The 21,805-nt window shown below is 46.1% G+C and overlaps 1 long non-coding RNA gene across 1 annotated transcript in view; it reads right to left on the reverse strand.

The window, feature by feature from the left end:
- LOC141156457 (uncharacterized) overlaps positions 1–21,805 on the reverse strand; it is a 147,195-nt gene that overhangs the window by 95,377 nt on the left and 30,013 nt on the right. The window contains exons 3-4 of the long non-coding RNA XR_012247625.1: positions 1,689–1,871; positions 1,297–1,353 (exon numbers count right to left, since the gene is read on the reverse strand). This is a non-coding gene — a long non-coding RNA (uncharacterized lncRNA). The remainder of the gene's footprint in view (positions 1–1,296; positions 1,354–1,688; positions 1,872–21,805) is intronic.

A 21,805-nucleotide genomic window follows, 5' to 3' on the forward strand; every position in this document is an offset into this window, starting at 1 on the left:
GAAGTCTGTACCTTGTCAACTCCTTGGACAGATTTGCTTGTGATATGAGAGAGACCAAAGTCTTGGAATGACGGACTCCTCATTAGAATGATATACGATCCCACTCACGAATCCAAGAAGACATTTTTCTTTTTTTTTTGGAGATTTTAGCAAAGGAGAAATTCTTTTCATGAAATTCTCTCCCTCATTCTGCAATTTATATGAAGAGGATCATGCACTGAGCGATCCACTGTATGAGCAGGTGTTTACAGCGGGACGTTTGCATGCCTCATAATATTCTGATTTTACAGTAGAGTAAAATGAAGCAAGTCTGGACATTTGTGACTCAAGCAATCTTACATTTTGCATCTGATTTTTTTTTTTGCACAAATTAAAACAAAAGTATCTTAAATCACACCGATCATTTTTAGAACAAGATGTGTTTGTGTACATGAGGAATAACACTATTTGTGATCATTATATGACTTGTATACTGCATTTTCCACCAGTTTTCCCCTTCTGCATGCTCTAGCTCTAATATTCAGTTGTCTCTGAGCTGGTGGGTGTAGAATAGCTGCTATGATGTCTCCCATAGACAGCACACACAGACATGAGGGATTCCTGCTCCCTTGTCTTTTTGGAGCACGTTTTCACAAGCAGCTGCATGTAAGACATTATACAGAAGTACTGAGCAATGTTGCTGTGAAGTCAGCTAAATGGAGAGCTAAGACACTTGTATATGAGGAATAACGCTATTTGTGACCATTATATGACTTTTATACTGCATTTTCCACCAGTTTTCCCCTTCTGCATGCTCTAGCTCTAATATTCTATTGTCTATGAGCTGGTGGGTGTAGAATAGCTGCTATGATATCTCCCATACACAGCACACACAGACATGAGGGATTCATGCTCCCTTGTCTTTATATGTAGCTCGTGTTCACAAGCAGCTGCATGTAAGACATTATACAAAAATACTGAGCAGTGTTGTTGTGAAGTCAGATAAATGGAGAGCTAAGACACTTGTATATGAGGAATAACACTATTTGTGACCATTATATGACTTGTATCCTGCATTTTCCACCAGTTTTCCCCTTCTGCATGCTCTATCTCTAATATTCAGTTGTCTCTGAGCTGGTGGGTGTAGAATAGCTGCTATGATTTCTCCCATAGACAGAACACACAGACATGAGGGATTCCTGATCCCTTGTCTCTATATGTAGCTCGTGTTCAAAAGCAGCTGCATGGAGGACATTATACAAAAGTACTGAGCAGTGTTGCTGTGAAGTCAGATAAATGGAGAGATAAGACACTTACTAGTAAAATCAGCACAGTCTCTTTGTGTTGTTTCTGATCCATCAGTGAGCCAACAGTCTGTGTTGTTTTGCAAAAAAAAAAACAGATTTTAAAAGTTTTGTAGAGTGAATTATGAGTTCAGAAGGCAGGGAGGGGTAAGGTGGCTCATAAGTGGAATAAAAAAGCATATTTCTGTGACAGGATATATTATAAATAAGTGAATCGGTTTGAGAATAATTGAATTAGCTTAGAGTTTTACAAAAATATTTGGAGTCTCCTTATTTTTTATTTTTTGTGATTCGTTTCAATGTGAATTCAACAACATAATGTCTGAAAATCCACTATTTTGATGATTTGTAGAAAGCCGGGAAGGGCATGAAAAAAATAACTATAAATAATATCTCGCCACTCACCTGTCATTTGTCCTGTCGCCTATTAAACGCCTTGTGCAATACATTTTGGGATGTCAAACATCTATCCAGTGCCAGAAGTCTCGGAGAAAAGTGATAATTTCACGTAGATATCACTTAATTTCTTGTAGATGTCACATCACATGGTATAACATAGCCAATCAGCAAGGAGTGGACTGTCGTGGCCTGTATAAAAGCCGAGGCAGAGAATTCAGCAGCCATGGGAGAATGTGACAGTTTTCCCCATAAAACCTTGCAGTTATCACATCGCATGGTATAGTACAGCCAATCAGGAAATTCTATCATAGCCTGTAGAAAAGCTGTGGCAGGGAATGCAGCAGCCACATGGTGGTAAAGCATCGCAGAACAGTCATCAATTTTTGTAGATATCACACTACATGGTATAACACAGCCAATCAGCAGGGAGTGAGCTATCATAGCCCATATAAAAGCCTAGGCAGAAAATGCAGCAGCCATGCGAGAATGTCACAGTATTCCCCATAATATCTTGCAGCTACCTCATTACTTGGTATAGTGCAGCCAATCAGGAGGGTCTATCATAGCCTGTATAAAAGCTGTGGCAGGGAATGCAGCAGCCTCATGGTAGTGAATCTCGATAGTGAGAAGATGTCACATCTCAGCAATAAAAATAGAGATAGAAAATGATAAAACACTGAATAAATATTACAGATAGCGTGTGACAGCACAGCAGTGAATAACAGTTTCCATCCAGCGCAGTGCATTGTGGGAAATGTAGTTTGGAGCTGTCAGCTAAATTACTGACGTGCCCTGAAGAAGCACAACGAGCTGCGTCCACCATGGATCTGAGAACAAAACTACGTAAAAGGCATGCAACTAAACTTTATTTCTATAAGACACCTAGATTTACCGGACATTTTCCAAATTTTAATTCCCAGAAAACCCCTTTAATTGAATTTATTTACATTTAGAATTTTCATTAAGATTCTCTGAAATGAATTCAGAGAAAATATATAAATGGGTTTCTGTTCTGAAAAAACGTGAACACCAGCTACAGAGTGAGGAAAGTCTAGTAGCAAATCATGGAAAACTGGCACATTGTGCTGAATTCAGCATTTACTTAGCCGGTAAAAATGATTTAGTTGATACAGAGATGTCAGACTCTGCCAGTTACACCGTGATGCCACAGTGAGAGCCGCGCACCGTGCCAGTAATAGCAATCATCTGGCCGGGGTTTGTATGCCGGGTTACTCCACCATTTGCTTTGCCCATCTCCTCTGTTGACAGCTGCTTCCTAAAAAGATGCTCAGTTTCCCGTTAATACGGTATTTTTAGCATTTGAGTAACATTTTGCTGTGAGTAGTTGACCAGATTCTACCCGAAAAATGGAAATATTACTTGTGCCTTGTTTTCCTACCTACAAATCTGTCAGTAAGAAGTAATGATGGGGTCATCTACGGAGAACAGAGATTACACAGCAGCATGGTCTACATACACTCCGAAAACTACGGGCAAAAGTGGAGAATTAATTAATAGATCAAATGCATATACAGTGGTGGCCAAAAGTATTGGCACCCCGGCAATTCTGTCAGACAATGCTCAGTTTCTTCCTGAAAATGATTGCAATCACAAATTCTTTGGTATTATTATCTTCATTTAATTTGCTTGCAAGGAAAAAACACAAAAAGAATTGTCCTAAAGCCAAATTGGATATAATTCCACACCAAACCTAAAAAAGGGGATGGACAAAAGTATTGGCACCCTTTGAAAAATCATGTGATGCTTCTCTAATTCGTGTAATTAACAGCACCTGTAACTTACCTGTGGTGCCTAACAGGTGTTGGCAATAACTAAATCACACTTGCAGCCAGTTAACATGGATTAAAGTTGACTCATCCTCTGTCCTGTGTCCTTGTGTGTACCACATTGAGCATGGGGAAAAGAAAGAAGACCAAAGAACTGTCTTGAGGACTTGAGAAACCAAATTGTGAGGAAGCATGAGCAATCTCAAGGCTACAAGTCCATCTCCAAAGACCTGAATGTTCCTGTGTCTTCCGTGCGCAGTGTCATCAAGAAGTGTAAAGCCCATGGCACTGTGGCTAACCTCCCTAGATGTGGACGGAAAAGAAGAATTGACGAGAGATTTCAACGCAAGATTGTGCGGATGGTGGATAAAGAACCTCGACTAACATCCAAACAAGTTCAAGCTGCCCTGCAGTCCGAGGGTACAACAGTGTCAACCCGTACTATCCGTCGGCATCTGAATGAAAAGGGACTGTATGGTAGGATACCCAGGAAGACCCCACTTCTTACCCCGAGACATAAAAAAGCCAGGCTGGAGTTTGCCAAAACTTACCTGAGAAAGCCTAAAACATTTTGGAAGAATGTTCTCTGGTCAGATGAGACAAAAGTAGATGGGAAAAAGCATCAACATAGAGTGTACAGGAAAAAAAAGAGGCATTCAAAGAAAAGAACACGGTCCCTACAGTCAAACATGGCGGAGGTTCCCTGATGTTTTGAGGTTGCTTTGCTGCCTCTGGCACTGGACTGCTTGACCGTGTGCATGGCATTATGAAGTCTGAAGACTACCAACAAATTTTGCAGCATAATGTAGGGCCCAGTGTGAGAAAGCTGGGTCTCCCTCAGAGGTCATGGGTCTTCCAGCAGGACAATAACCCAAAACACACTTCCAAAAGCACTATAAAATGGTTTTAGAAAAAGCACTGGAGACTTCTACGGTGGCCAGCAATGAGTCCAAACCTAAATCCCATAGAACACCTATGGAGAGATCTCAAAATGGCAGTTTGGAGAAGGCACCCTTCAAATATCAGGGACCTGGAGCAGTTTGCCAAAGAAAAATGGTCTACAATTCCAGCAGAGCATTGTAAGAAACTCATTGATGGTTACTGGAAGTGGTTGTTCGCAGTTATTTTGGCTAAAGGTTGTGCAACCAAGTATTAGGCTGAGGGTGCCAATACTTTTGTCTGGCCCATTTTTGGAGTTTTGTGGGAAATGATCAATGATTTGATTTTTGCTTCATTCTCTTTTGTGTTTTTTCTTTGCAAGCAAATTAAATGAAGATAATAAGACCAAAGAATTTGTGATTGCAATCATTTTCAGGAAGAAACTGAGTATTATCTGACAGAATTGCAGGGGTGCCAATACTTTTGGCCACCACTGTAACATATCTAAAGTATAAATTCATCATTACAACTAATCCACACATACATAATGTAGTCACTTTCTATATACAGAATATCCTGAGTTACATCCTGTATTATACTCCAGAGCTGCACTCACTATTCTGATGGTGCAGTCACTGTGTACATACATTACATTACTGATCCTGTACTGATCCTGAGTTACATCCTGTATTATGCTCCAGAGCTGAACTCACTATTCTGCTGGTGCAGTCACTGTGTACATACATTACATTACTGATTCTGTACTGATCCTGAGTTACATTCTGTATTATACTCCAGAGCTGTACTCACTATTCTGCTGGTGCAGTCACTGTGTACATACAATACATTACTGATCCTATACTGATCCTGAGTTACATTCTGTATTATACTCCAGAGCTGCACTCACTATTCTGCTGGTGCAGTCACTGTGTACATACATTACATTACTGATCCTGAGTTACATCCAGTATTATACCCCAGAGCTGCACTCACTATTCTGCTGGTGCAGTCACTGTGTACATACATTACATTACTGATCCTGAGTTACATCCTGTATTATACTCCAGAGCTGCACTCACTATTCTGCTTGTGCAGTCACTGTGTACATACATTACATTACTGATCCAGAGTTACATCCTGTATTATACTCCAGAGCTGCACTCACTATTCTGCTGGTGTAGTCACTGTGTACATACATTACATTACTGATCCTGTACTGATCCTGAGTTACATCCTGTATTATACCCCAGAGCTGCACTCACTATTCTGCTGGTGCAGTCACTGTGTACATGTATTACATTACTGATCCTGACTGATCCTGAGTTACATCCTGTATTATACTCCAGAGCTGCACTCACTATTCTGCTGGTGCAGTCACTGTGTACATACATTACATTACTGATCCTGTACTGATCCTGAGTTACATCCTGTATTATACTCCAGAGCTGCACTCACTATTCTGCTGTTGCAGTCACTGTGTGCATACATTACATTACTGATCCTGTACTGATCCTGAGCTACATCCTGTATTATCCTCCAGAGCTGCACTCACTATTCTGCTGGTGCAGTCACTGTGTACATACATTACTGATCCTGAGTTACATCCTGTATTATACTCCAGAGCTGCACTCACTATTCTGCTGGTGCAGTCACTGTGCACATACATTACATTGCTGATCCTGTACTGATCCTGAGTTACATCCTGTATTATACCCCAGAGCTGCACTCACTATTCTGCTGTTGCAGTCACTGTGTACATACATTACATTACTTATCCAGTGCTGATCCTGAGTTACATCCTGTATTATACTCCAGAGCTGCACTCACTATTCTGCTGGTGCAGTCACTGTGTACATACATTACATTACTGATCCTGAGTTACATCCTGTATTATACTCCAGAGCTGCACTCACTATTCTGCTTGTGCAGTCACTGTGTACATACATTACATTACTGATCCTATACTGATCCTGAGTTACATCCTGTATTATACTCCAGAGCTGCACTCCCTATTCTGCTGGTGCAGTCACTGTGTACATACATTACATTACTGATCCTGTACTGATCCTGAGTTACATCCTGTATTATACTCCAGAGCTGCACTCACTATTCTGCTGGTGCAGTCACTGTGTACATACATTACATTACTGATCCTGAGTTACATCCTGTAGATCTTTTATTATAAAAATGAAAAACATAACAATAATAATAACAGAAACATAACAAAATTAATAACCAGAAAATAAACAATGTAATGAACTGGTCCAGCCGCTCCCTCTCCTCACACACATATTATACATATATACACAATAATAATTACCTACACCATGACATCTGGTCCGGTTACCAAACAAAAAAAATAACAATATAATAAACAATAACCGACAAATTATATACAAACTAATATATACATTCTTTTTTTTTTTTTTTTTTTTTTTTTTTAATAAATAAAATAAATGCTAACTATACAAATATATACAAGACAAAACAAAACCCCCCACACTCGAGCCCACCAGTCCCTCCCCGGCACTGACCTGAAAGCTGGTCCTGCGTCTCATGCCTCAGTCCATGTCCAACGTCCATAGGCCAGATCAGGCAGTGCCAGTTTTTCACCCAAATAACCAGTGTCCCTCAAGATGAACCCACCTCCCCCCTTTTCCCTCCACCCAACCTAACACCTACACCCAAACCCATATATACAATATATACAGAAACAAACAATACAATAACCACAACTGACAAAGCCCAAGTTCGGCGCCTGCAGCCCTACATCACTGTCTACTGATCAAAAACAAAAATCTATGGCGTCAGCAGCAGCCCACCACCAGGAGAGGAGACGACCAGACTAGGGCACACTAAAAGAAAAGCCCCTCCAGAGGAGAGCGGCCCTCCGTGTACCCAGTCTCTCATACTCCAGAGAACGCACCTTCACCAGGTCACCGAGTATGGTCCTAAACACATCGTCCACTGGGAGGATTTTCCGCTGCGTCGATACTAAGCACCGTGCGTTCCACGTGTGATACCTAACCACTGCGCTAACTAGAAATAAGGTGCAGCGTGCCCGACCACCCAGGTCCCCGAATGCTCCATAGGCCCATTCCGCATAAGAGAGACCGGCCAGCCGGGGCCAGCCAATGGAGGTGCCCACCCTGTTGTACACCTCTGTGTTAAAGGGACAACGAAGCAGGAAGTGGTCCATGCTTTCAAGCATGGTACCACAATGCTCCCGAGGACAGTTCCTGTCCTCAGAGCTCCTACACTTCAGATTGTCCCTCACACACAGTTTCCCATGGAAGCAGCGCCAAGCCAAGTCCCAAACCTTCGAGGGGATCCTGATAGAATTCAAAAGATGCAGACCCACCCCAAGATCCCGACTTGGGCAATCACTGAGCGCCAGAGGCCTCTGAAAATGGGTCAACAGAACCCTTTTGTCAAGGAGCTTCCTTGGCAGAGTCCTGACCTCCCACATTCCCAGACCCCACCGGCGAATTACCTTCAGAACCACGGTAGCGTAAGCCGGGAGATGTCCATGCGGTGTGCGGAGATCCTTCACTTGCCCTCCTGTCTCCCATTCCTGGAAGAAAGGCTGAAACCATCCCTTACAGGAGAATACCCACGGAGGAGCCCTCTCTTTCCAGAGGTTTGCAATATTGATCTTAATGAAGGTATTCACAAGGAATACCACAGGGTTGACCATACCCAACACTCCTAGTCTCCTCGTACGGTAAGTAACCTCCCTATTGACCAGGTTCAGTCTATTCCCCCATAACAGTTGAAAGAACAAACTGTAGACCCGAGTCCAGAGAGGCTCTGGCAAGATGCACACACTGCCCAGATAGATCAGCAAAGGGAGCAGGTAAGTTTTGATCAGGTTTACCCTTTCCCTTAGGGTCAAAGACCAACCCTTCCATTGGTTCACCTTCTGAGTGGCGATCTCTAGCCTGCTGTTCCAATTTTGTTTGGGGTAATCCCCCTGGCCAAATTCGATGCCAAGAACTTTTGCAGAGACTTTGGGTTCTGGAAGGGTGTCCGGGAGATCAAAACCAGGATCTCCTCCTTCCAGCCAGAGACTCTCACACTTATCCCGGTTGATCTTAGACCCGGATGCCTCCGAGTAGCGATTTACCTCTTACATCAGCCATTCTGCCTCCCCATCAGAGGAAACAAAAACGGTGATGTCATCGGCATACGCCACCACTCTCAGAGTGGCTTCCAGTGCTGCCCGGTCCATCCCGATCCCAGCTAACGGTCCACGCTCCACCCTCCTAAGAAGTAGGTCAATCGAAAACGCGTACAGTAGCGGGCTCAAGGGACAACCCTGGCGAACACCACACCCAACCTCAAAAGAGCTGCCAATCCAACCGTTCACAAGCGGGAAACTCTCTGCCCCAGCGTACAAGGTCTTAAGCCAATCAACGAACCCCCCCGGCAGGCCATACCTCAGAAGGACAGACCAGAGGTACTCATGATTAACCCGATCAAACGCTTTTGCCTGGTCCAATGACAGCATGTACCCCTTTCAGTGGCCAGCCCTATCCTGCTCCACCGCCTCTCGGACACAGAGTACAGCACTAATTGTACTGCAGCCCGGAACAGAGCAATGCTGGGCCCCCGAAAGGAGCTGGGGTGCAAATTTCACCAGCCGATTAAACAGCACCTTTGCCAAAACCTTCCTGTCTGCATTGAGAAGCGCTATGGGACGCCAATTCTCAATGCAAGATGGGTCCTTACCCTTTGACAAGATGATCAGGGCAGACCTCCTCATTGACTTTGGCAGAGTGCCCGAGGAAAGACACTCATTGAATACCTCAGTCAAGAGGGGAACCAAGGCGTCCTTAAAGGTCTTATAGAATTCAGATGTTAAGCCATCCGGACCGGGAGATTTCTTCAGGGCAAGCCCTTCAATCGCCAACTTAACTTCCTCTTCCCTGATCATCTCTGTCAAAACGCCAAGAGAGGGGTCTACCCCTGGTTCGGGGACGGCTTCAGCCAGAAAAGCCGACATCTCATCCCAATCCAGATCCCTCTTCCCCAAGAGGTGCGAGTAGAAGGATCTGACGACCTCCAGGATCCCCGATCTGGATCTTTTCAGGGACCCCGCAGTGTCAACCAGTCCTGTAACAACTTTACTATTCACTGACATCTTGCAGTTTCTGTAAGGGTCGGGCGAGCGGTACTTCCCGTAATCCCTCTCAAAAACCAAAGATGCGTGTCTATCATACTGACACCTCATTAGCAAAGATTTCACTCTGGAGATCTCCTCGCGGCTACCTCCAGTTGAGACAAGATGCTCGAGTTTCCTCCTCAGGCCCTGATACAGGCGATACCTGTCCAGGCTCCTGAGGCTCGAGAGCTGGCGGAAGAATCTCGCCACCCTTTTCTTGAACATCTCCCACCACTCTGACTTACTACTACAAAGATCCAGTAAGGGTACCTGGCTCTGAAGAAAATCCTCAAAGGACTGTCTTATCTCCGCTTCTTCCAAGAGAGACGAATTGAGCCTCCAAAAGCCTCTTCCCATCCGGGGGGTCTCTGTAACATTCAGGGAAAACAAAATCATACAGTGATCGGAGAACTCCACCTCAACAACAGATACTGCTGAAGAGACGGCTTCCTCCTTTAAATAAAACCTGTCTATCCTGGACCTACAGTTACCTCTATGATAGGTGAACCCCTCGTGGCCTGCGGTGTGCCGGATGTGGACATCCACCAGGCGAGCCTCACTAGCTATACTATTAAGGGCGACGCTATCATAAGTCAGCTTGTCTCTGGAACCTCCTCTATCCCGGGGCCTCGTGACAGTGTTGAAGTCCCCTCCAAAGACGACCTGCCGACTCGTAAAAAGGTAGGGCTTGATCCTCGTAAAGAGACACTTCCGGTCCCACTTAGATTGGGGACCATAAATGTTAATGAGCCGAAGCTCCTGTCCCTTCATGAGGACATCTAATATCAGGCACCTCCCCATTTCTAACTCAATAACCCGTCGGCATTCTACCGGTGCGGTAAAAAGGACCGCCACTCCGCTATACGGCTCGGCCGCAAGAGACCAATAGGAGGGCCCGAGTCTCCACTCCCTCTTAGCTATAAACACCTCTGCCATATTTGGCAGCCTGGTCTCTTGCAAAAAGAAAATGTCAGCTTCAACCCGGCTGAGAAAATCAAAGGCCGCAAATCTAGCCATATTTGACTTAATGCTGGCGACATTAATGGAAGCCAGCGTCAACGGAGTGGGTACCGCCATCATTGGTGATTGAGTTAGATGGCTTTCTTCTTCCCACTCCCCTTACCCTCTGCCTCAGAGGAGGAATCCTTCCCCCTCTTTAATGACACAGAGGTGTCCATTCCCACATTTTTCCTTCTTTTCTCGTCCTCGTCTCCGGACTCTGGGCCAGTCCCTCCCCCCAAGGACCCTGCATCCCCAGGAGAAGGAGACTCGGCACCCCCTGTAAGCTCCGCTGAAGCCGGAACCTCACCCTCGGCCTCCTCCTCAGAGGAAGAGATGTTATCAAGGGCTTGGAACCGGTTGGAAAGACCAACCAGAGGGGAGTCAGTTTTACCTTCCTTAGGTACCTTGGTCAGAGCGGGAGAAGATGTTTTATCTCCCTTCTTTTTGTTCTTTTTGGTGCCGAGCTTACGCTTGTTCTCTAGCCACCGCTTATTATCCTCATCCATACTTTCATAATGGGAGGATTCTGAGGCAGAGGCGGTTTCCTTCCTGTGGATCCTCCTGACCTCCTCATCCAACTCATCATCCCTCGGGGCCTCAGCAGCAAGACTGGCATCCAGGACAGCGGCTGCCCCGGTAGTCTGGGGCTCGCCCCGCTCCCTCTCCTGTCTGCGCTTGTCTAGACGCCTCAGCTGGGCAGGCGTCTTTTTATTGCTTTTCTTCCCTGGCCCCTCGGCTCCCCCACCCCTGCTAGTCCCCTACCCAGCAGAATCGGCCTCACGGCTTACTCCCACCGGGGTCTCGACTGCATTAGCGAAGGAGCGAGGACAACGGCTGATTGGGTGACCTAACTCACCACACAGGTGGCACCTAATCTCCACACAAGAGGCGGCAAGATGGTCGACACCCCCACACAACGCGCATTTCTGCACGGTGCAGTTTGCACTGAAGTGTGTGGGGTCGCCGCACCTGTGACAGAGCTTCGGTTGCCCCTGGTAGAAGACCAGGATACGATCCCTACCCAGGAAGGCAGACGATGGAATGTGGGCAACCGTACCACCTGAACGCTTAAGTTTTAGCATAAACGTCCAGGCCCCTGACCAGATACCAAACTCGTCGCGGTTTTTCTTTGGCATCTCCACCACCTCTCCATACCGACCAAGCCACGTCATGATGTCATAGCAAGAAAGCGACTCGTTACGAGTCATCACGGTCACTTTCTTGATCTGGTTTTGGCGACACACTGCCTGAACGGCAAAGTCTCGCCAGCCGGGCTCATTTTTTGCCAGCTCATAATTCGCCCAGAAGAGCTCAAGCCCCTCCGGCCGAACAAAGCTGATATCAAACTCAGGCGTGGAATAGGGATGTATCAAGGCGTAGATGTCAATCGCCTTGAAGCCCATCCTCAGCAGGAGCTCCACAACTTTAGACCTTGGAGGACATGCATCACTGCCCCTCCACCGAAGACGGACCACATTCCTACGCACACTGCCTGGCCCGGCTGTTGGGAGGGACCACACTGTATCCCCCCCTTTTTGCTCTCGGAAGGCCCCGAGGCCATGCCTCTCTATCCAGAAGGATAGATCAACCTCTCGACCCTCTACCATTAGTGATCTCTCCCCCTTCTTTAGAGCCTCCAGAAGGCGCCGTTGCAACATGCCGTCCCCAAGGAGGATGCCCTATTTGCCCCGGAGGTGACACTGGCATAACTCTGGACAGGTGTTGCCACCCGCGGGGGGGCAACCGGACCAGTGACCACATCAGCCCGAACAGCAACACCATTACCCACCTCCATCTCACCCTCCACCAAACCAGCAACCACACCACTAGACAATGGATTAGCCTCATTCACCCCCACCACCACATTCATTCCTGCTGGACCAGTAACAATGGCGGATGACATTTTGACCTCCGCATCAGGCACAAGGGGCTCAGTCACCTCCATAGAACTGGAGGCGACCTCACCCCCGGTCTTATGTGTGCCCTCCACATCATTGGTCGGTAATTTCCGCTGTTTGGCATTCGGAATAATGTGCCGCTGATCTTTAGATGCTGTTAGGCGCCACTGATCTTTAGCATCAGGATCTTCCGGACCAGCGACGCCAACACAAAATAGCACTTTCGTGGGAGGACCGGAACGCTCAGCCCCGACAGCCCCCTCACACTGCCGTCGCTTCTCAACTAAGTGATCAGCGGCAACAGCATTCAGAGGTGCCGAGGCTACCGGAGCTGCCCCCGACACCGGGCTGCTCCCCCCTCCCACTGAGGAGCGCACCACAGCATCGTGGCCTGATGGAACGCCCGCCGCCGGGCCGCCCTCACTGTCCAGCCTCTCGGCTGATGCACCTCCTGCTACGTCCCCACTACTACAAGCAGAGACGGAGCTCTGCGCCTCACTACCGCGCTCTGTAATCTCCCCGCGCCTTTGCACCGGATCCACAGCAGAACCCGGGCTGGGCTGGGCAACGGGGCTTATACAGCGAGCTGAGCCTGCCGCCGACTCAGGGGGTACAGGGAGGGGGGCATATACGTATCTTACCGCCTCCTGCAGCTTTGGCTTGGTCTTCTTTGCCTTTTTGTGGCCCCCAGGTGCCTCTTCTGGTAGATCGTCACCAAGATGGAAGTTTTGGAGGCACACTGGGGACTCCAGGAGCTTAATCTCCGCCATTAGCGCCCCTCCCTGGCCGCTGCTATCACTGTCCTCCCCAGAGCCGGCAGAACTGCGACCGGATGTCACTGTCGCCTGTCCTGCAGGGAGCTCGCTGCACGTGGCCTGCGGGTGACTTTGCAGGCTGCCAGGTGGGGCTTCCTGCTGGTCATCATCACTCTCATCATCCACCTGGCTCTCAGGCTGCAGCCCCATCTGCCTTTGCTCTCTGGTATCAGCCATTTCTCTAAAGCGGTCTTCATTTATTAGTTTTTCTTTGAAATGACCACTCTGCTCCCTGATGTCAGCTTTCCTCAGTTCCAGCAGGTGAATCTCGCTGGTCAGTCGCTTTACCTCGGCCTGGAGTTTAGCCTTGCTCTGTTTGGAGGCCCCCGCAGCTTTGGCGCTTGTGCAGCGCAGCTCCTCCCGGAGCCTCCTGATGAGCTTACTGGCATCTTCATACTCACGGAGGCGGATCATGACCCGGGAGGCATAGGTGGACACAGACTCCCGGGGTCCCTGCAGCGCCCAACCCCCCTCAGGGAGGTCGGCCTCACCTCCGTGAGCACTCCGCTTTCCTCCGGAAGGAGCACCATCATGCACGCCGCTGTCAGGCTTTACCTCCATGCTGGAAGCCTTGCGTCTTCTAGGGGTCTCCACAATCCCGGGAGGAGTAGGAGCCACATTGCTGCGACTCCTGGTGGAGCGTCTCACCCCCGAGTCCTCTGATGTGCAGGCCGGTTGCTGGTTTCTTCTGCCCCCCGCCGGCCTGGTTCGGGAAGCAGAAGCCTGGGGCTTGGCTCCTTCACTTATCCCAGAAACCAGCTCTCCCTCCGGGAAAGAGAGAAAGCAGGTCCCCAGGTGGAGAGGTGTTGGCTCTCAGAGATCAGGAGCTCACAGCAGGATCTGCAGCCACCACACCCGTAATCACCACACTGACTAGCACCTGATCAGAGCTGCACCCAGTATGCTGCTGGTGCAGTCACTGTGTACATACATTACATTACTTATTCTGTACTGATCCTGAGTTACCTCCAGTATTATACTGCAGAGCTGCACTCACTATTCTGCTGGTGCAGTCACTGTGTACATACATTACATTACTTATTCTGTACTGATCCTGAGTTACCTCCAGTATTATACTGCAGAGCTGCACTCACTATTTTACTGGTGGTATTTTCTACACTGATTCACAGTTATGCTTTGCATTATACTGCAGAGCTGCATTCACAACTCTGTGGGCTTCAGAAGTAACATTTTTCCTGCACTTCTAGGGGGGTTTGCCCTGGCAAATTGCATTATGGGAAGTTTGCTCTTCACACTACGCACTATACAATCATCTGATATATTGTAGGTAAAAATTAACTCCCAGCATTATAAGAAGTCAGTAAGCTGTCATGGTCTGGACGTTCTACCCACAAGCTTGCTGACTGTTTCCTATAACCACCAAGTGCAATTAAAGTGCAACCTTAGAGTATAATACAAGTCATATCTCATGATCAGAACACAAGTAACACAATGGACAATATTTACCATTACACATTCCGCAGCATCTTTCTGTCTCCTGTCTCACAATTCTTTTCCCTGCAGCACTGATCTATCAGTAAGTACCAAGTTTATAAGAAAGCTGGTCAAGAAGTGCCAGCCACACGTGGAAATATGCTTGGATTGGCCCAGCAGGTATAGCTCTGCCGAAGATAAGCAGCCATCAGACATGTCTATTGCCACTTATCTCCGAGGGAATAATGGATTGGACATGTTAAATTGCAACATTTTATTTTTTTTTTTAGTGTTTGAAGACGCCGCAGAGGCCGGGGTACGGATCGGGGTGAACATAAGCTTTAAACATTTCATTCTGCAGACGTCTCCGAGCCTTTGTACCGCTCCTGATTCACTAAACAGATGCAGTTCCGATCTGGTGTAGTCATGGAAGAGATTGCTCAGCAGCCACATCAGGAGCCGGGTGCAGGGGATTGCGGTGAGCTGTGTACACTTCTGTAGATCCTCCGCAGGACGCTCTGAAGCCTTACATTCAGTGGAAGCTATCCGACGGATACAAAGTTGCTGCCTGCACTTTCCATCAATCCCGGGATCTGACTGATATTAAATCCAGAGCGGTAAATGAAATCACCTACAGGCGAGATGTGATGTTTACTATCAATGGAAGCACGAAAGGTCAGGGGTCAAGTGCGTAACCGACACGGGCAGGAATTACGAATAAGGGAAGGTTGCTTTTTACAGCGTGATTCTCCCCAGAGCTGCACTTCTTCTACTCTGTTACTTTTTAAACAAATAGACCCAGAAGTGACTTAAATGCACAAAAAAAAAAAATGGTTCCCGGTTTGACACGGATCACTTTAAGGGCATGCTTCATTATCGTGACATCACCACACATGTTGTAAATTATGCCATAAATTGCCGTAGCTTCGGGTCTGCACACATTGTATGTATTTTTTATTAGTATCGAGGCAACAGGACGGGACTATAAACATTACTGCGGATCACAATGTTGTGAGGATCATACCCACCCCCCCCAACCCCAGGGCCGATCCCCTAAACGTCTGCAGATCATCATCAGTCACTCGGAAAAAAAGGATCAATTATTTTGATGAGGGGCAGATACCCACAGGGCAACTCACTGTCGGCTGTGTCCCAATGGAGCGGTCCGTGATATCATCGGAGTAATGAAGTCCTGATGAAGGGGTCACTATGACCCCGAAGTGCGTAATGTAGTTAAAACCTGGATGCACGTTCCTTCCCCTACCGTTGGGTGGTCATTAGTGATGACTGACTTGAGTCAGAAATGGAATTTGCTACAAATTTTCCCCAAAACCCATATTTTCACCTTTTCTCACCTGTTCTTTCTCCAGCAGCTTCTCGGTTTTCCATTCTACTGACAATCATCTCCCTCCATTCCACGTGCTCATGATTTTTCCCCCTCGCTTGAGTCACCCTGTAGAATCAATCACAGACCTTGGTGCGGGAATCAAGCTCATCAAGCAGCGGAAAAATGGAAGACTATGGAGCAGTGTGGACGGCGGTGGTGGAGGTGGCGCAAGAACAGGTGAAGAAAGGTGTTTACAGATTTATTTTTAAACCCCTTCACTCCATTGACGGCAATCACAGTAGTTTTAATTCAGATCAAATAACATCTGGAAGCTGAAATCAAGCGAATGTGCCCTAATCAAGTTTTAAGAGATTTGCTGATCTCTAATGGCCGTCATTGTATATTCCAGTTCCTATAGCTTGTGAAGTACGAGTGATACGAGTACAAGCCAAATTCACTCCTCAACATCAAAATTGCAGCACCAAGAAGAAAAAGTCATGGAGTTATGGAAATCATAGGAGGGAGATGTTACTGATCTGCAAAGGATGGAAAAATGGAAATAACAATTTCAATAACCTCTCAGTTTATTCAGTATCAGGATTGAACGACATGTGCAGAAATTCTGGCCCTTACATGCATCCCGGTCTTCTACCAGTGAGTTTATTAATGGTCATGTAAGGGATGTTATGCTGAATGCATGGACGCACAAATCATCAAGATTCACTGCTGGCAGCTCCCTATGCAATCGGTGACCAATGAAGTCCCTGATGTGATCGATGGGAGACAAGTCTGGAGACTCTGCAGATCATGAGAGCACGTTGAGGCCATGCAGACTGCTCACAGTAGAACGAGGAACATGCGGCATTGAAAAACGGCTCCTTGGACCCATTGGAGAAATGGCCGTACCATTGGTTCCATTCAGTGCATCTGGAATGTCAGTGATTACACAGGAGCTGCCAGCAGCGGATCTTGATGATTTACCCTTAAGCAGCAGAACCTTCCTCAGACGACCATTAATAACCTCGGTAATAGCATGTCTCATTCTCCAGACTGAATGTTTTGAAATTTTGTTTCCATTATTCCATCATTGGCAGATCAGTAACGAGTCTACATCCTTTTATATCCAGATGTTGAGGATTGTGTGTATGAGAATGGGGATGTCCAGTCCCTTTTGCCTAGGGAGCATTGGTTTCCCATGGGGGTCTATGGAAGATACTGGTGTCACACGCTCACTTATCATAGCCCATCTCCCGGTGAAGTCTGGTCTATTCCGCCCTGTATTTGATTCTTGCTTCTTTGATTTATCACTGCGGTATCTGTTTGCATATTTTAAGGAATTGCTGCGTAGATTTCACTTTTAGTGAATTTCCGTATTTGGCTCCATACAATAATGTGAGGCAACGAGTCCACTCCAGAAACATCCAGATCAGCATTAGGACCCTGCTGGCTTCATCTAAATAGGATTCCCCACAACCCCTGCTGGATCGGTGTCTGCATGGTGCATTTCTGCTGAGTCAATCGGGCGTCTTAGCCGCTGTACAGTAACTTCCAAGAAATTATTGTTTGTCACCATAGTTTAAAACTACAACCCACATCATGCCATGAAGCCTGGGAGTTGTAGTTTTCTGGAGAGCTCTTGTGTAATGTAACCTTCCTGTATGTGACGGTGCTCATTCTGGACAGTCACAATGTGACTTTTTGCATTTTCATGTTTGGAAATTCTTTGTGTTTCCTCGATGGAAATGTGTTTCCACGTCTGTGGTTTCCCTTTCTGGTGGTTTGGCTGAACATGGAGAGCGGCGGCCCTCCTCCGATGATGCAGATGATGGTCACTCACCTTACTCTAGGTTTCCATTAATGGGCACTGGACAATATATTATATTTCAGAGTAAGGTGGTTGAGGTCCTGTATGACATTGTCTTTTGTGATGGTGCAGCTCGCCTCCTCCTCCTCCATGCATTTTTACATGTATGTTGGTTATAATTAAGCTTCGTATGGTGGAGTTATCAACAGATGGTGCTTCTCATGGCATCAGCCAACATAATACTGGCCCGGACCTTGGAGTATGGTGTGGCCCTATGAAGCAGAAGTACTCCTGCCAGTGCCATGGCATGCCAGGCTCTCCGCTGGACTCTGTGTAAACCTGTGCCGACATTCGCCACCTTCTACTCCTGCACGGTGGCAACTCAAGAACTATGTTTCCTGGTGCATGGCAATACTGACATAGTACACAAGGGATAAACCGGTGTACAACCAAATTTTGGGCAACATGAGGGCAAACAGCAGGGCAACAATAACATTTAAAAAAATCATCGAAAAAGGAGAGGGACACATGGACCAGAGTCAGTATTGCGGGTGTGCACCATATTTTATCTAGTTTTTGGTGTTTTTCATTTCCACTTTACTCTTCTATTAACTTGTGACTTTTTTTAAGTTTATATTTTGTATTCTCCTGTTGTTTTTTCATGTTTGTTTTTTCCCCAGATGTTTTTCTGCTGATTCATCAATTGCAACCTTATAAAAAGTCACAAAACTTTTGCACAAATGCACTCAAGCCCCCTTCCCAGAGTGATTTTACACTTGTCCAAATGTTTTGTGTAAATTTTGTGTCATTTTGGAGCAACTTTTGTTTGTTTTTTTTCTAAAAAGGAGCAGAAAAGGCAAAATTAGAGAGCACTTATTTTGTAAAAAAACTCATGAACATTGTGCACTTTTTTTTGGAAGAATTTGGCACAAAAATTGTCACCAAACATCACGACGCAGAAAAGTGATAACTTGGACTCATGAAATGAGAAATGGCATCGGAAACTACGGAACTGTAATAAATTCGTTATTGGGGATTTTTTACTATTTTTTTTCTGCTTCTCCACAAGAAAGGAGAACAGGTAATTGCTGCAAAAAATGTTCCCAATATCCGTCTTCCGTTTTTCCTCAAAAAACAAAGGTTTCACCTGTTCTGACAGTTTTATGCTTTGTCTCCTGGAGCCGCTGACAGTGGCTTCACTTCACCCTCATTCCTGACTGTCATCGCTCGGACATTTTCCATATCAACACATCTCCAGCCGGAGCTTTATGGAAAGTCGTTGGGGCCTGTTTTCATAGTGATGCATAGATACAAGAGTCGAGGATTAGAAGAGGCTTAAATCCATTGGGCAGGACACGATCCGGGAGCACAGACATGAAACGCTGCTGCAAATAGTATATATTTCATATTTATGGCTGGACGTCAGCCATGCGATCCGCCGCACACCAGGGCTGAATATTCTCCCATCGCCAGTTGCTCGGGGTCTATTTCTTGCTCTGGAACATAATGTTCTCGGTGACATTTCATCGGGTTATATTGGAGGCTGTTATGAGATGGAACAACTGATGTGGATCGGGTTTAGGTCTCCATGAGATTGAATACTATAGATCTGGATTATTGATGCCATGTGCATTCCTCGGCTTTATGCAGCCTCCTGATCTTGATGCTTCCTGGAAATTATTACAAGCATCCAACATTGGGTACATAAGGGGCTATATCTCTACACTTTAATCCCCCCACTCTTCCAGACTATTATGGAGATATGTGGAGTCAAGGACGTGTAGACAGACCTCATATGCCCATTATAGCATGTAATAAAAGAGAGGACATAGGCAGCAGAGCGCCCCATGTGGAGGAACAGTACATGAGTCATGATGACCCGCTCTCTCCAGCTGCTGAATTAAAAGGAATGTATCACCTAAACCACATACTGATACAAATTTGCTTTTATGTCTGTTTGTAGCTCTTGTTTCTTTCATTATTCTATTTCATACAGTACAGACCAAAAGTTTGGACACACCTTCTCATTTAAAGATTTTTCTGCATTTTCATGACTATGAAAATTGTACATTCACACTGAAAGCATCAAAACTATGAATTACCACATGTGGAATTATATACTTAACAAAAAAGTGTGAAACAACTGAAAATATGTCTTATATTCTAGGTTCTTCAAAGTAGCCACCTTTTGCTTTGATGACTGCTTTGCACACTCTTGGCATTCTCTTCATGAGCTTCAAAAGGTAGTCACCGGAAATGGTCTTCCAACAATCTTGAAGGAGTTCCCAGAGATGCTTAGTACTTGTTGGCCCTTTTGCCTTCACGCTGCGGTCCAGCTCACCCCAAACCATCTCGATTGGGTTCAGGTCTGGTGACTGTGGAGGCCAGGTCATCTGGTGTAGCACCCCATCACTCTCCCTCTTGGTCAAATAGCCCTTACACAGCCTGGAGGTGTGTTTGGGGTCATTGTCCTGTTGAAAAATAAATGATGGTCCAACTAAACGCAAACCGGATGGAATAGCATGCCGCTGCAAGATGTTGTGGTAGCCATGCTGGTTCAGTATGCCTTCAATTTTGAATAAATCCCCAACAGTGTCACCAGCAAAGCACCCCCACACCATCACACCTCCTCCTCCATGCTTCACGGTGGGAACCAGGCATGCAGAGTCCATCCGTTCACCTTTTCTGCGTCGCACAAAGACACGGTGGTTGGAACCAAAGATCTCAAATTTGGACTCATCAGACCAAAGCACAGATTTCCACTGGTCTAATGTCCATTCCTTGTGTTCTTTAGCCCAATCATGTCTCTTCTGCTTGTTGCCTGTCCTTAGCAGTGGTTTCCTAGCAGCTATTTTACCATGAAGGCCTGCTGCACAAAGTCTACACTCAACAGTTGTTGTAGAGATGTGTCTGCTGCTAGAACTCTGTGTGGCATTGACCTGGTCTCTAATCTGAGCTGCTGTTAACCTGTGATTTCTGAGGCTGGTGACTCGGATAAACTTATCCTCAGAAGCAGAGGTGACTCTTGGTCTTCCTTTCCTGGGGCGGTCCTCATATGAGCCAGTTTCTTTGTAGCGCTTGATGGTTTTTGCAACTGCACTTGGGGACACTTTCAAAGTTTTCCCAATTTTTCGCACTGACTGACCTTCATTTCTTAAAGTAATGATGACCATTCGTTTTTCTTTACTTAGCTCCTTTTTTCTTGCCATAATACAAATTCTAACAGTCTATTCAGTAGGACTATCAGCTGTGTATCCACCAGACTTCTGCACAACACAACTGATGGTCCCAACCCCATTTATAAGGTAAGAAATCCCACTTATTAAACCTGACAGGGCACACCTGTGAAGTGAAAACCATTTCCGGTGACTACCTCTTGAAGCTCATCAAGAGAATGCCAAGAGTGTGCAAAGCAGTCATCAAAGCAAAACGTGGCTACTTTGAAGAACCTAGAATATAAGTTTCATACTTTTTTGTTAAGTATATAATTCCACATGTGTTAATTCATAGTTTTGATGCCTTCAGTGTGAATGTACAATTTTCATAGTCATGAAAATACAGAAAAATCTTTAAATGAGTAGGTGTGTCCAAACTTTTGGTCTGTACTGTATATATACTTATGGGATCAGCCATCTCTTGCCGGAGCTTCTGCTAACAGCATTGAGAGATTTGCTTTACAGCAGCCATATTGCACATAGAAAACAATAGTCTGGAAATGTTCACTGATATCTACAGGAGAATGTAGTAGGCATGCTCTGTGATCTGTGCAGAAGTACTGTGCAGAGAGGAGAAGGAGGTGAGCTGTGACATTACCTACTAGCTCTAAGGAGGAAAGTAGTGGACATGAGCTGTGATCTGTGCAGAGGTCATCATGCAGGGAGAGGGAGGAGGTGAGCTGTGACATTACCTATTGATAATTGTGCAGGAGGAGGGGAGAGGAGGTGAGCTATGACATTACCTACTAACTCTAAGTAGGAATGTAGTGGGCATGAGCTGTGATCTGTGCAGAGGAC

This window comes from Phyllobates terribilis, unplaced genomic scaffold (assembly GCF_046119375.1).
Source record: "Phyllobates terribilis strain yellow unplaced genomic scaffold, ASM4611937v1 Scaffold_8__6_contigs__length_399053987, whole genome shotgun sequence".
NCBI lineage: Eukaryota > Metazoa > Chordata > Amphibia > Anura > Dendrobatidae > Phyllobates > Phyllobates terribilis.